This window comes from Odocoileus virginianus, chromosome 17, assembly GCF_023699985.2.
Source record: "Odocoileus virginianus isolate 20LAN1187 ecotype Illinois chromosome 17, Ovbor_1.2, whole genome shotgun sequence".
Taxonomy (NCBI): domain Eukaryota; kingdom Metazoa; phylum Chordata; class Mammalia; order Artiodactyla; family Cervidae; genus Odocoileus; species Odocoileus virginianus.
Genome location: NC_069690.1, coordinates 56,538,583 through 56,548,666, shown reverse-complemented (window position 1 = coordinate 56,548,666; position 10,084 = coordinate 56,538,583). Strand labels below are relative to the sequence as shown.

The window sequence follows — 10,084 nt, the reverse complement described above, 5'->3', positions numbered from 1 at the left end:
TGTCGTTCCCTTCACAAATTGCAAAAATAAACCAAAAAAAAAAAAAAAAAAAAAACTGAGCCACATGCCATTGTTGGGCAGAATTTTCTGAATCTGTCTTGAAGCCAAGAGAATTTATTTGAGTGTCTGGGGAATATCGACGCGGCAGATCTCTTATTCTCCGGCAGATACCGAAGCTGCTTGAACAAATGGTTCGTGTTAGCCGGAGAAAGACAGTGAATGTAAACCATGTGGCTCTGGACTTTGTGGTTTCGTGCTGAACCACAGGCAGCGCGAAGAGCTGTCAGTCTCTAGACTTGATTTCAGCCGAGCTCCCGGGGAGGAGAGAGACTGTCAGTACCACTCTGGTGCTGTCTTCACACGGAGACCTGGGAGCTCGGGCAGGAGCCGGCAGCCGCGTGCAGATTGAGAGGCGGGACCCGGGGCAGCACCCAGGGGGACGTCAGGAAGAGGCACGGTGTTCTCCCCGGGCACCCCACGTGGTGATGAAGGTAGCAAGTGGAGGCCTGTCTGAGGACCAGAAACAACCCAGAGAGGCGAAGGAACATAAAAATCTGGCATCTTCTTCTAGCTATCATAAAGCTGAAGAAAAACATCCTAGAAGAATTAGTTGAGAGACCCAAGGCGGTTAAGGTTACTCGACCAGAAAAATAAGAAAGACAAATTTCTAAGTGGTACCATTTATCAAACTCCAAAAGCAATGTGGGGATGTTATAAAGGAATATTAAGTGCTATTTTATATCACAGAGGCGAGAGAATCAGTTAACCACATTTAAGGGTTGTTTCCTCAGTGAATAAAAGCATGCCTTAGCCAAACCGTGCAGATTACAGAATAAGGTTCTGAAAAATGGAGTGAGGTTTACTTCTGAGTTATCTAGCAACTATAAGGGATAGGAAAAACGATTTCTTCTTCTTCTCCTTGCCTTCTGTTAAAAGAGCCTCTGTATCTCAGAGGGGTTTATTTTAAGCAACCAGCATGTTCATCAGTTTAGGGAAGCAAACAGCACAGCCAAGATAGCTGAACGTTCATCACTATTCATGTTAAATGTTCAAGTGTTCCATTATGGCTGATGCTGAGAAGTAAATCACAGGCTCTGACACCTTTACCAAAGAGACGACAGAGATCAAATAGAACCACCAATGTTCCACACACACTAGTAGGGCTTCCCAGGCGGCTCAGATGGGAAAGAATCCACCTGCAATCCAGGAGATCTGGGTTCAATCCCTGCACCTGGAAGATCCCCTGGAGAAGGGAATGGCAACCCACTCCAGTATTCTTGCGTGGAGAATCCCACGGACAGAGGAGCCTGGCAGGCTACAGTCCATAGGATAACAGAGTCTGGCATGACTGAGTGACTAACACTTTCGCTTTTCTGTTTTTTTCAACACCTCCACCAAAGAGACAACAGAAATCAAATGGTACCACCTACCTTCCATTCACAGTAGTAGGAGCAAAATTAGTAGGAATTTTGTGTCAAATTAGACATGCTAAATTCATTATTTGTAATACAGGGAAGTAAAATCAAGTACAATTAGAAAGTGGACTAGGTGGATCAGGATGAGGCAAACTAGTACAAGATACACTGGATACCTAGAATCAAATAGCATTTTGGGACTCTGATGATTGTTAGCACAGAAGGGATACATTTGAATGACTTAAATGACTAAACATTTAATCCCGGTCCTCTAAGAAATCTGTTACCTGAGGAAATACAGATCTCATGCTACCTAAACAAAAGCATCTGGGAGAGACACACACGTCACCTTTCACCTCTGCCTTCTGTTTTTATCAAGAGATGGGCTCACTGAAGAAAAGGCTGTCCTGTCAAAAGCACTGAAAAAAAAAATCATTTAAAGTGAGAAATAGGAAAACGACATTTTTCTGAGGTTCTTTCTCAGCTCACTGTTTTGAGCAATGATTCTCAAACTTGCCTGCAAATTGAGTCATTAGAAATTAATATATAGATGGATACCTGTGAAATTAATATCATTAGAAATTAATATATAGATGGATACCTGTGAAATTAACACTTATATAGATGGATACCTACACTACAACACAAACAAAATTACCATCTTGGATGGGCCCAGCTATCAGTATAAATATTTCCTGGGTGAAAAAAAAATTACTAAAATCACTGCATTAAAGTATGCTATTAATATGAAGAGAATCGTTATATCTGACTCTAAAACTCCACAATTTGCAGGTAAACCTTCACATAAACATAGCTGTCGACTCGATTGTTATACCATACTTGTTACTTGTGCTCCAATCAGTAAGGTAACTCACGCAGATAGATTACCTGCCATTTTGTACATTGTAAGAATTAAAATAATTTCTAGTAATTCAGATTAGCTGAAGAGAAGAATTAGGTAAGTCCTTATTCAAAAGCACATTCCAAAGCATGACCTTGTTAAAATAAAACTCCAACAATACACATAGGAGGCTCCCAAAGAGTCAACTACAACAGCTCTTATAGACCCATAAGCTTGAAACTAAATTTGAGCCCACGTGTCAGTCAGTATTTAGTAACCACCTACTATGTGTCAGGCATATGTGGAATTTGTCAGTCTACATCCTCATGCAACGGAATGTTCTTAGAATTGCTCACTCATTCCAAGACCCATGGTGCCTATAACGCTGTTCACATTCAGTTCTGCAAATCTCTGTTATAATCCCAAGCAGGGTATATGGCAAAACATTCTCAAACGCCGTCATCCCTTATTCCTACTTAATCAACCAAACCATAAACATAATGTAATTCTGTTGTCTCAGCTGTGCTGAATGCCAATTGAACACTACTATTGTGATAACCTAGTTTTCTTTCAATATTTTCTACTTTAACATTTCTGAAGTTGAGATGTAGCAAACTCTGCCTCGGGTTTGGGCTTGTTCTCTCTCTCATGAGTCTCCCCAGTCCTACAAAGTGATCATTAGGTCAAATTTATATCTTAAAACGGAAGCTTGCGGACTTCCCTGGTGGTCCAGTGGTTGAGAATCCGCTTACTGACACAGAGGACACGGGTTCAGCTGGGGTTGGGGAGGATGCCACGTGCCGCGGGGCAGCTAAGCCCGTGTGCCAGAACTGCTGAGCCTGGGTTCTGCAAGAGCAGAGGCCCTGCAGCCCAGCAAAGAGGAGCCCCTGCTCACCACAGCTAGCAAAAGCTGTGTGCAGCGAAGATCCATCACAACCAAAAGTGATAATAATAATGAATGTGTTAATAATAATTATTATTATTTAAATAATAGACCATAAATTATTTATTAATAATAATAACAACGGAAGCTTGTTTAGAGCGGAGTGAAGCAGAGGTTTTCCTAGCTCATGCAACAGCCCAGGGCATATACCAGTCATGTAAAGTAGAAAAGGAAGAATGAAGGGCAGAGAACATCAATTTAATAATTCTGCAGCTGGACACAGGTCAAGTCTCGTTGCAAGATAGTCCATATTATCAGTTTCCAGCAGGTGGCATCTCACACTTCTAAGCCAGTCCTTAAAGAGCCTAGAGGAAAAGGGTATCCCCCCGCCCGGGGAGCACGTGGAAGCCACAGCGACGCTCGTGTTTCATGAACAGGCTTTTGCCAGCACGGCCACCAGGATGGGAATTTCTGCAACTGGCCTCAGCGTGTGGTCACCGGGACTGCCCACAAGCGTTTGGTGTTTTCAGCAGGACCGGAGCACGGCGCACATTTTAATGACAGTACTGCCTGTCTTAGAACTGTCTGCACGACATAATTGTAGAGTAAGGTGGGGATTAGGAGTCTTCAACAAGTACTGTAGGTGGGGGTGACAAGTGTATTAAAATAACCAAAACCACTGGCTGTTTTTCTGCAGATAAGCCTCACAGCTGTGATTCACAGCACGGCAAAGCTTTCTGGAGAGACTCCTACAGTACTTAACTGTGCCTTCTGCTGGGGTATTCCTCATGCTTACCTTTGTTAAAAATGTGATGACAACAGTGTTTCTACTTGGTACTTTAAGGAATAAAAAGGCACACTTTAACATATAATCTTTCTATCCTAGGTGTCTGTTCTTGTCTAATAGCTGCTTGCAGAACAGAGAGAATAGCTAAGCATCTTTTTTTAAATAGTATTGTATTAGACTTTGTGGAATCCTCTTCCCCTCCCGATTTCCTAAATTATCCAATATGACTTTTTGCTCAGCAATCTGTTTGTTCTTAATATTCAGTTACTGATGTCAGTGAGCAGGAGGATTACAGAAAGTAAACACCTCATTCGGTTCAGTCATCAGGCCTGGAAGTCAGAAACAGGTGAGCACGCAACGACCGCACTTTGAACTTCCCTGGGTCATCAGTTTGAGGGAAGGGGACATAAAGCCATGCTTAACAATCATACAATTATACTTTTTTTTTTTAAGTTGAGGAGACAACATGAAAGATGATACATAACAAATTGCTGAGTGACCCAAAAAGTAGAAACAACAACAGGTCATATGAGAAGGTATTTTTGCCAAGAATTAATAAAAGGTAAACGTGGTTTTGAAGCTATAATGGGGATTTAAAGGGTGCCTCAGGTGGTGCAGTGGTAAAGAATCCACCTGCCAATACAGGAGATGCAGGAAGACATGGGTTTGGTCCCTGGGTCAGGAAGATCTTCTGAAGTAGGAAAGAGCCTACTCCAGTATTCTCATCTGGAAATCCCATGGACAGAGGAGTCTGGCGGGCTACCGTCCACGGGGTCATAAAGAGTCGGACAGGACTGAGCATGCACATATGCAAACACACAGGGAGATGAAATCCAGTATAGTAATTACTAATATTTGCAAGGAGGTCATAACAGAATACGTCAACTGAATAAATGTGAGGTTCAATTGAAAGTAGTAGATGAGTTCATGCTGGCAGAATGCTGACTTCAAAAATCTGCAATGGAGTACCACTTTTAAAGAATAGATTAAAAAATGCTGCTTGAGGGTTTGCTTGAGTTGAAAGGACTTTTAAATAGAAATGTCTAGATATTATTTGCAGATAGAATTCAAGAGAAATTGAGACTGGAGCTTACAGTTTAACAATCTTCCCTGCAGAGATAATAGCTGAAAACTCAATGATGGGCAAAATCTCTAATATAGAGACTATAACGTGACAAAGGAAGTGCCATGGGGACCTCAGAGATAAGGACATTTTGGACAGACTGTTCTTCTATATGTATGACTCAAAATTCTATAATGTGAGGTCAATTTTACTACCATAGTATTTAATAATGAGCTAAGAAGAAAATTTTCCATCACTGTGTTCGTATCATGTGAGTCTATATGACTTAGAATCACACTTACTTCCATAGTACTCCTTAAAAAAAACAAACAAAAACAGAAAGAGAACCTAATTAAAATATATTTATTTGGATCAACTGTTAAACATTTTCCCCCAAATGCATGATCTCTTCTCTTCCTTCTCAACCAATGACCAACTCCTTTAAAAGAGAAAAGAAAGATCATTTAAAGAGGAAAGAAAGGTTATTTTACCTTTTTGCATTAAAGGATGGCTTGTGTGATTCTGCCTAATTAAATGGCCACTACCTCATCATTCGTAGATAGTTTGAGCAAAAACAAAGATTTATAATAGTGACCAACTGAACTGTCCTCATATGTTAACATGAGGCCTCTTTCAGTTGTTAGTTGGTGAAAAATGTATGCTCTGGATGATTTAAAGGGATCATATCTGTCTTTTACAGAAATATTTTTTTATGATTATCTGGGGACAAAAGAAAGATGTTACTCTCAGACAGAAAGAAAAGCCTCAGTTCGTCTTCTTTTTTTTTTTTTAATTCCCAGATGGAGTCCAAAATGCCCATTTGAACAAAGACAGGATATGGGTCACTGTTCACCATCCAAGGTGTCCTCATCCTGTCATATCCTCTCTCCTCGACTCCACACCATCAAAAAGCTGCTTCTGTGAGTGAAGTTCATGCTGCAGGATAAATGAAACAACTTCACACAGGATTTACCTGGGTGGCTGGGGGCTCTGGGGAGAGGTAGAATAGAATTTTATCTTGGAGTAACTCAAAAGACTGAACCTTGTAAAACACTGGTGGGTAAATTTCCAGCAACGACCGAATGTTTGGAAGTTGTGGGATGGGGAACAAGTTCAAGAACACCTTTCATAGCAACGTCTTAGCAGATATCTACTCCACACACAACAGTGTGTGCATGTCAACACTACGCTCTCCATCTGTCCCACCCTCTCCTCCTCTACTGTGTCCCCAAGTCCAGCCTCTACACCTGCGTCTGCATTCCTTCCCTGCAAGCATGTTCATCTGTCCCACCTGTCTAGATTCCATACATCTGTGTTAACAGGCGTTACTGTCTCTCTCTGACTCACTCCACTCTAGGGTGCTCTATAACCAGGGAGCCCAGTCTGGGGCCCTGTGATGACCAAGAGGGGTGGGATGGAGGCAGGACAGGGAAGCTCAAGAGGGAACGGATATGTGCATAATTACGGCTGATTTGCATTGTTGTAAGGCAGAAACCGACACTGCACTCTAAAGCAATTTTCCTCCAATTAAAAAAAAAAAACTAGAAAAAATTAGTTATCTTTAAAATACTAGCAAATTCTCAGATACAATGGTAATGTGGCTCTTTCAGATCTGGTTTCCTTGGTGTGTATGCCCAGAAGTGGGATTGCTGGGTCATATGGCAGTTCTATTTCCAGCTTTTTAAGAAATCTCCACACTGTTTTCCATAGTGGCTGTACTAATTTGCATTCCCACCAACAGTGTAAGAGGGTTCCCTTTTCACCACACCCTCTCCAGCATTTATTGCTTGTAGACTTTTGGATAGCAGCCATCCTGACTGGCGTATAATGGTACCTCATTGTGGTTTTGATTTGCATTTCTCTGATAATGAGTGATGTTGAGCATTTGAATCAGTTCTAATGAGATGGATGAAACTGGAGCCCATTATACAGAGTGAAGTAAGCCAGAAAGATAAAGACCAATACAGTATACTAACACATATATATGGACTTTAGAAAGATGGTAACGATAACCCTATATGCAAAACAGAAAAAGAGACTCAGATGTATGGAACAGACTTGTGGACTCTGGGAGAAGGCGAGGGTGGGATGTTTCAGAAGAAAACAATGTTTACAGTAAAAAAAACAATAAAACTTGTTAGAGTTTCACTGACTTAAACTGCAGCGGTGTTGAGAGTTAGGAAGCGGAAGGAACTGGGAGTCTCAGAATCATAACTTCACAAATCATTTTGGGAAGAGCCCACCCTGAACCAAAGTTAAAGTGATGTGAGTCTGCGCTCCCCATGGCATTCCTTCCCTCGTTTTATCATCTGTCCAGATCAGGATTTGGTAAACGGCTCTCCTGCACCAAACACATTTTTAAAGGTTTACTCTTTACAGATCGTGGTGCTGTCCTTAATCTACAGTTCCAATGATTCTATCATAATTTCTGCAAAACTGACAAAAACTAAGGAGGTTTTTCAGAAAGCTATTGGAAACCGTGAACAACGTAAACTCCCGAGGTGCCAGGGGCTAACTCTGATCTTACTGCTAATATGCTATATTGACTCTGTTTGGACAGTCTTATGGGAGGAGACACACTTTATTTTTCCACAGAAGAAAGTAAACACTGGTGCTTTAATAGGCTGCACACAGGAGTTCAATGCCTGCACTGTACTTTCACCACATATTAATGCGTGATTCCATTCTCCAAGCAGAGGAGACTGCCGGCAGAGATTTCTTCCTCTATGGTCAAGCATCCCCTACCTGGGGCACCAGGATCTTGTTCAGCACTCGAGTCCAGAAACAGCAAATTCAATCTAGCCGCAGCAGGCCGGGGGCGAACTGGAACGGCAGCTCCAGACTGGGACTCCAAACCACGAGTCCCTGGAAATGAAGTCTGAACTTGGACAACGACACTAACCTCAGGCCAAGAAATCTCACCCAGTTTTCTAAAACTCTCCAGTGCACAGTGAATACAGATAGCCATTAACAATCACTACTCTTTTTGTTGAAAACAGATCAAACTAAGTATTTAATGTTGGTGGTGGTGGTGTTCAGTCGCTCAGTTCTGTCTGACTCTTTGCAACCCCATGACCTGCACGCAGCGCACCGGACTTCCCTGTCCTCCAGTCTCTCCCGGAATCTGCTCAAGTTCATGTCCATTGGGTGGTCACGCTATTCAACCATCTCATCCCCTGCCGCCCTCTTCTCCTTCAGCCTTCAATCTTTTCCCAGCATCAGGGTCTTCTCCAGTGAGTAAGCTCATTTGAATCCTTTGGCCATACTTCAGCCACCTGATGAGAAGACCTGATGCCAAGTATTTAATGGAGGGTACCGTACTAAACAAAGTGGCGAGCTCTTCTCTGGATCCTCAATCCATGAGCTGCTTTGGTCGTCAACTAGACTGCAAAACATAGCAGCAGCTTTTTGGGGTCTGATGTGCTAGCAGTTTGCATCTCATCGGCCCACGTGTCTTATCCATTGCTAGTAGACAGAGTGGTTTTTCTCTTTGCCTGGGTGCCATGCGAGCGGCTTGCAGACGTAGCTTGAGATGTCTTGTTGGGACAAAGCTAGGAGGAATGCATTTGAATGAAGATGGTAGTAGAGATGGTATTGATGGCGAAGATGATGAAACCTATTTGTTGAGTGTTTAAACTATGCCAAGAACCACGCTAAGCTTTGGAATATATTATTCTAATTAATTGAACATTTTGAAAGTTGATCTTACATGCTTTTTTCTTCCCTCTATTAACTCAACACTCAACTTCCGAAGCCAAAGAGGGTATCATATCAAGTCCTCATCTTTCTCTCTCACACACGCCTTAAATGAATGATTTACCTTCCCTCAACTGGTGGACGCAAGTTACAACCAGTGTTAGTACTAATTAATTTGCAGAATCACCAGGCCAGTGAAAGAACTAGCAAAGTTACAATGGCAAATATTTCCCACTCAACAAGCAAGGTCATGAATTACCCACTCATGCCTTTGTTAGCTACTCTGTGGAAGCTTGCCAGGGAGTGATAAGCTTCATAAATCATCTTTTATTTTGACATTTAATATTCTTGACTGCTTGTTTAAGGGAATAATATTGCCTGAAGTTAAGAGATAGAGTATGCCATCACTGAATAAATTCTTGCTCAATCTTTTAGAGTTGTTGCTATATTTTCAAGTTGTGACTATTGTTTATTTCTATTCCATTCACATTCTTGATTAATAACATTTATATTTATTGAATGCTTAATTTATGCTTGCCACTGTGAGCTTCATACATGCTGTCTCTTTGGACCTCACAGAATCCCTCTCCTGTGGGTATTAAGACATATTCCTCTCCACTTGACAGATGACAACGAGGGAGATTTAATCACTTGCTAGGATTCCTCCAGCAGCCAAGAGGGCTGGGATGGGAACTCAGGCTCTCCCTGCCCTGCTGGCTCCGGTCCGGATCTGAAGAGTTCCCTCAGCTGCCTCACTTAGCCACTCCATCAGTCTAAGGTGTTTCTGTGCACAGGTTAGGTCAGCGTGTCTGAGATGTCATATTTTCCTTTTCTTAAGCACAAGAACTTGGGGTTGTGGAAAGGAAGAGAAGACGGAAAGGAAGAAAGCAGGCATCACACAGCCAAGGAAGTGCAGGCTTCACGCGTCCATGACCAGTGTCACTGGCATCAGCACTGAAACATCAACAGTGTAACTGCCATTCTCCCCTCCCCGGTTCCAGCAGTGGACGGGGGGTTCGGTAGCTCAGATGGGCTTTCAAGGTAATGCTCATTGACTGTGACAATGCAATAGATTCAATTAAATTGCTTCATGGGAAGGTTGACCCAAGGAGTGGTTCCCACCGGTGTACGGCTCTAACTCCCTAAGCTGAACTGGGCACTGGGGTATTGGCGCACCCAGGTGGCGCTAGAGGTAAAGAACCCGCTTGCCAATGCAGGAGACGCAAGAGACGCAGGTTTGATCCTGGGTCGGGAAGATCCCCTGGAGAAGAAAACGGCAACCCACTCCAGTATCCTTGCCTGGAGAATCCCATGGACACAGGAAGCTGGCAGGCTATGGTCCATGGGGTTGCAAAGAGTTTGACATGACTGAAGTGACTTAGTATGCACACTTTTGCTT

The 10,084-nt window shown here is 42.5% G+C and overlaps 1 long non-coding RNA gene across 4 annotated transcripts in view; it reads left to right on the top strand.

The window, feature by feature from the left end:
* The first annotated feature begins 3,291 nt into the window (after nt 1-3,291).
* Nucleotides 3,292-10,084, top strand: part of LOC110145131 (uncharacterized) — a 30,729-nt gene continuing 23,936 nt past the window's right edge. For 3 of the 4 annotated variants that reach the window (XR_002316093.2, XR_002316095.2, XR_002316097.2), the window contains exons 1-4: nt 3,292-4,272; nt 4,380-4,488; nt 5,790-5,909; nt 9,524-9,726. This is a non-coding gene — a long non-coding RNA (uncharacterized lncRNA). The remainder of the gene's footprint in view (nt 4,273-4,379; nt 4,489-5,789; nt 5,910-9,523; nt 9,727-10,084) is intronic. The other variant, XR_002316096.2, reaches the window with a different exon arrangement.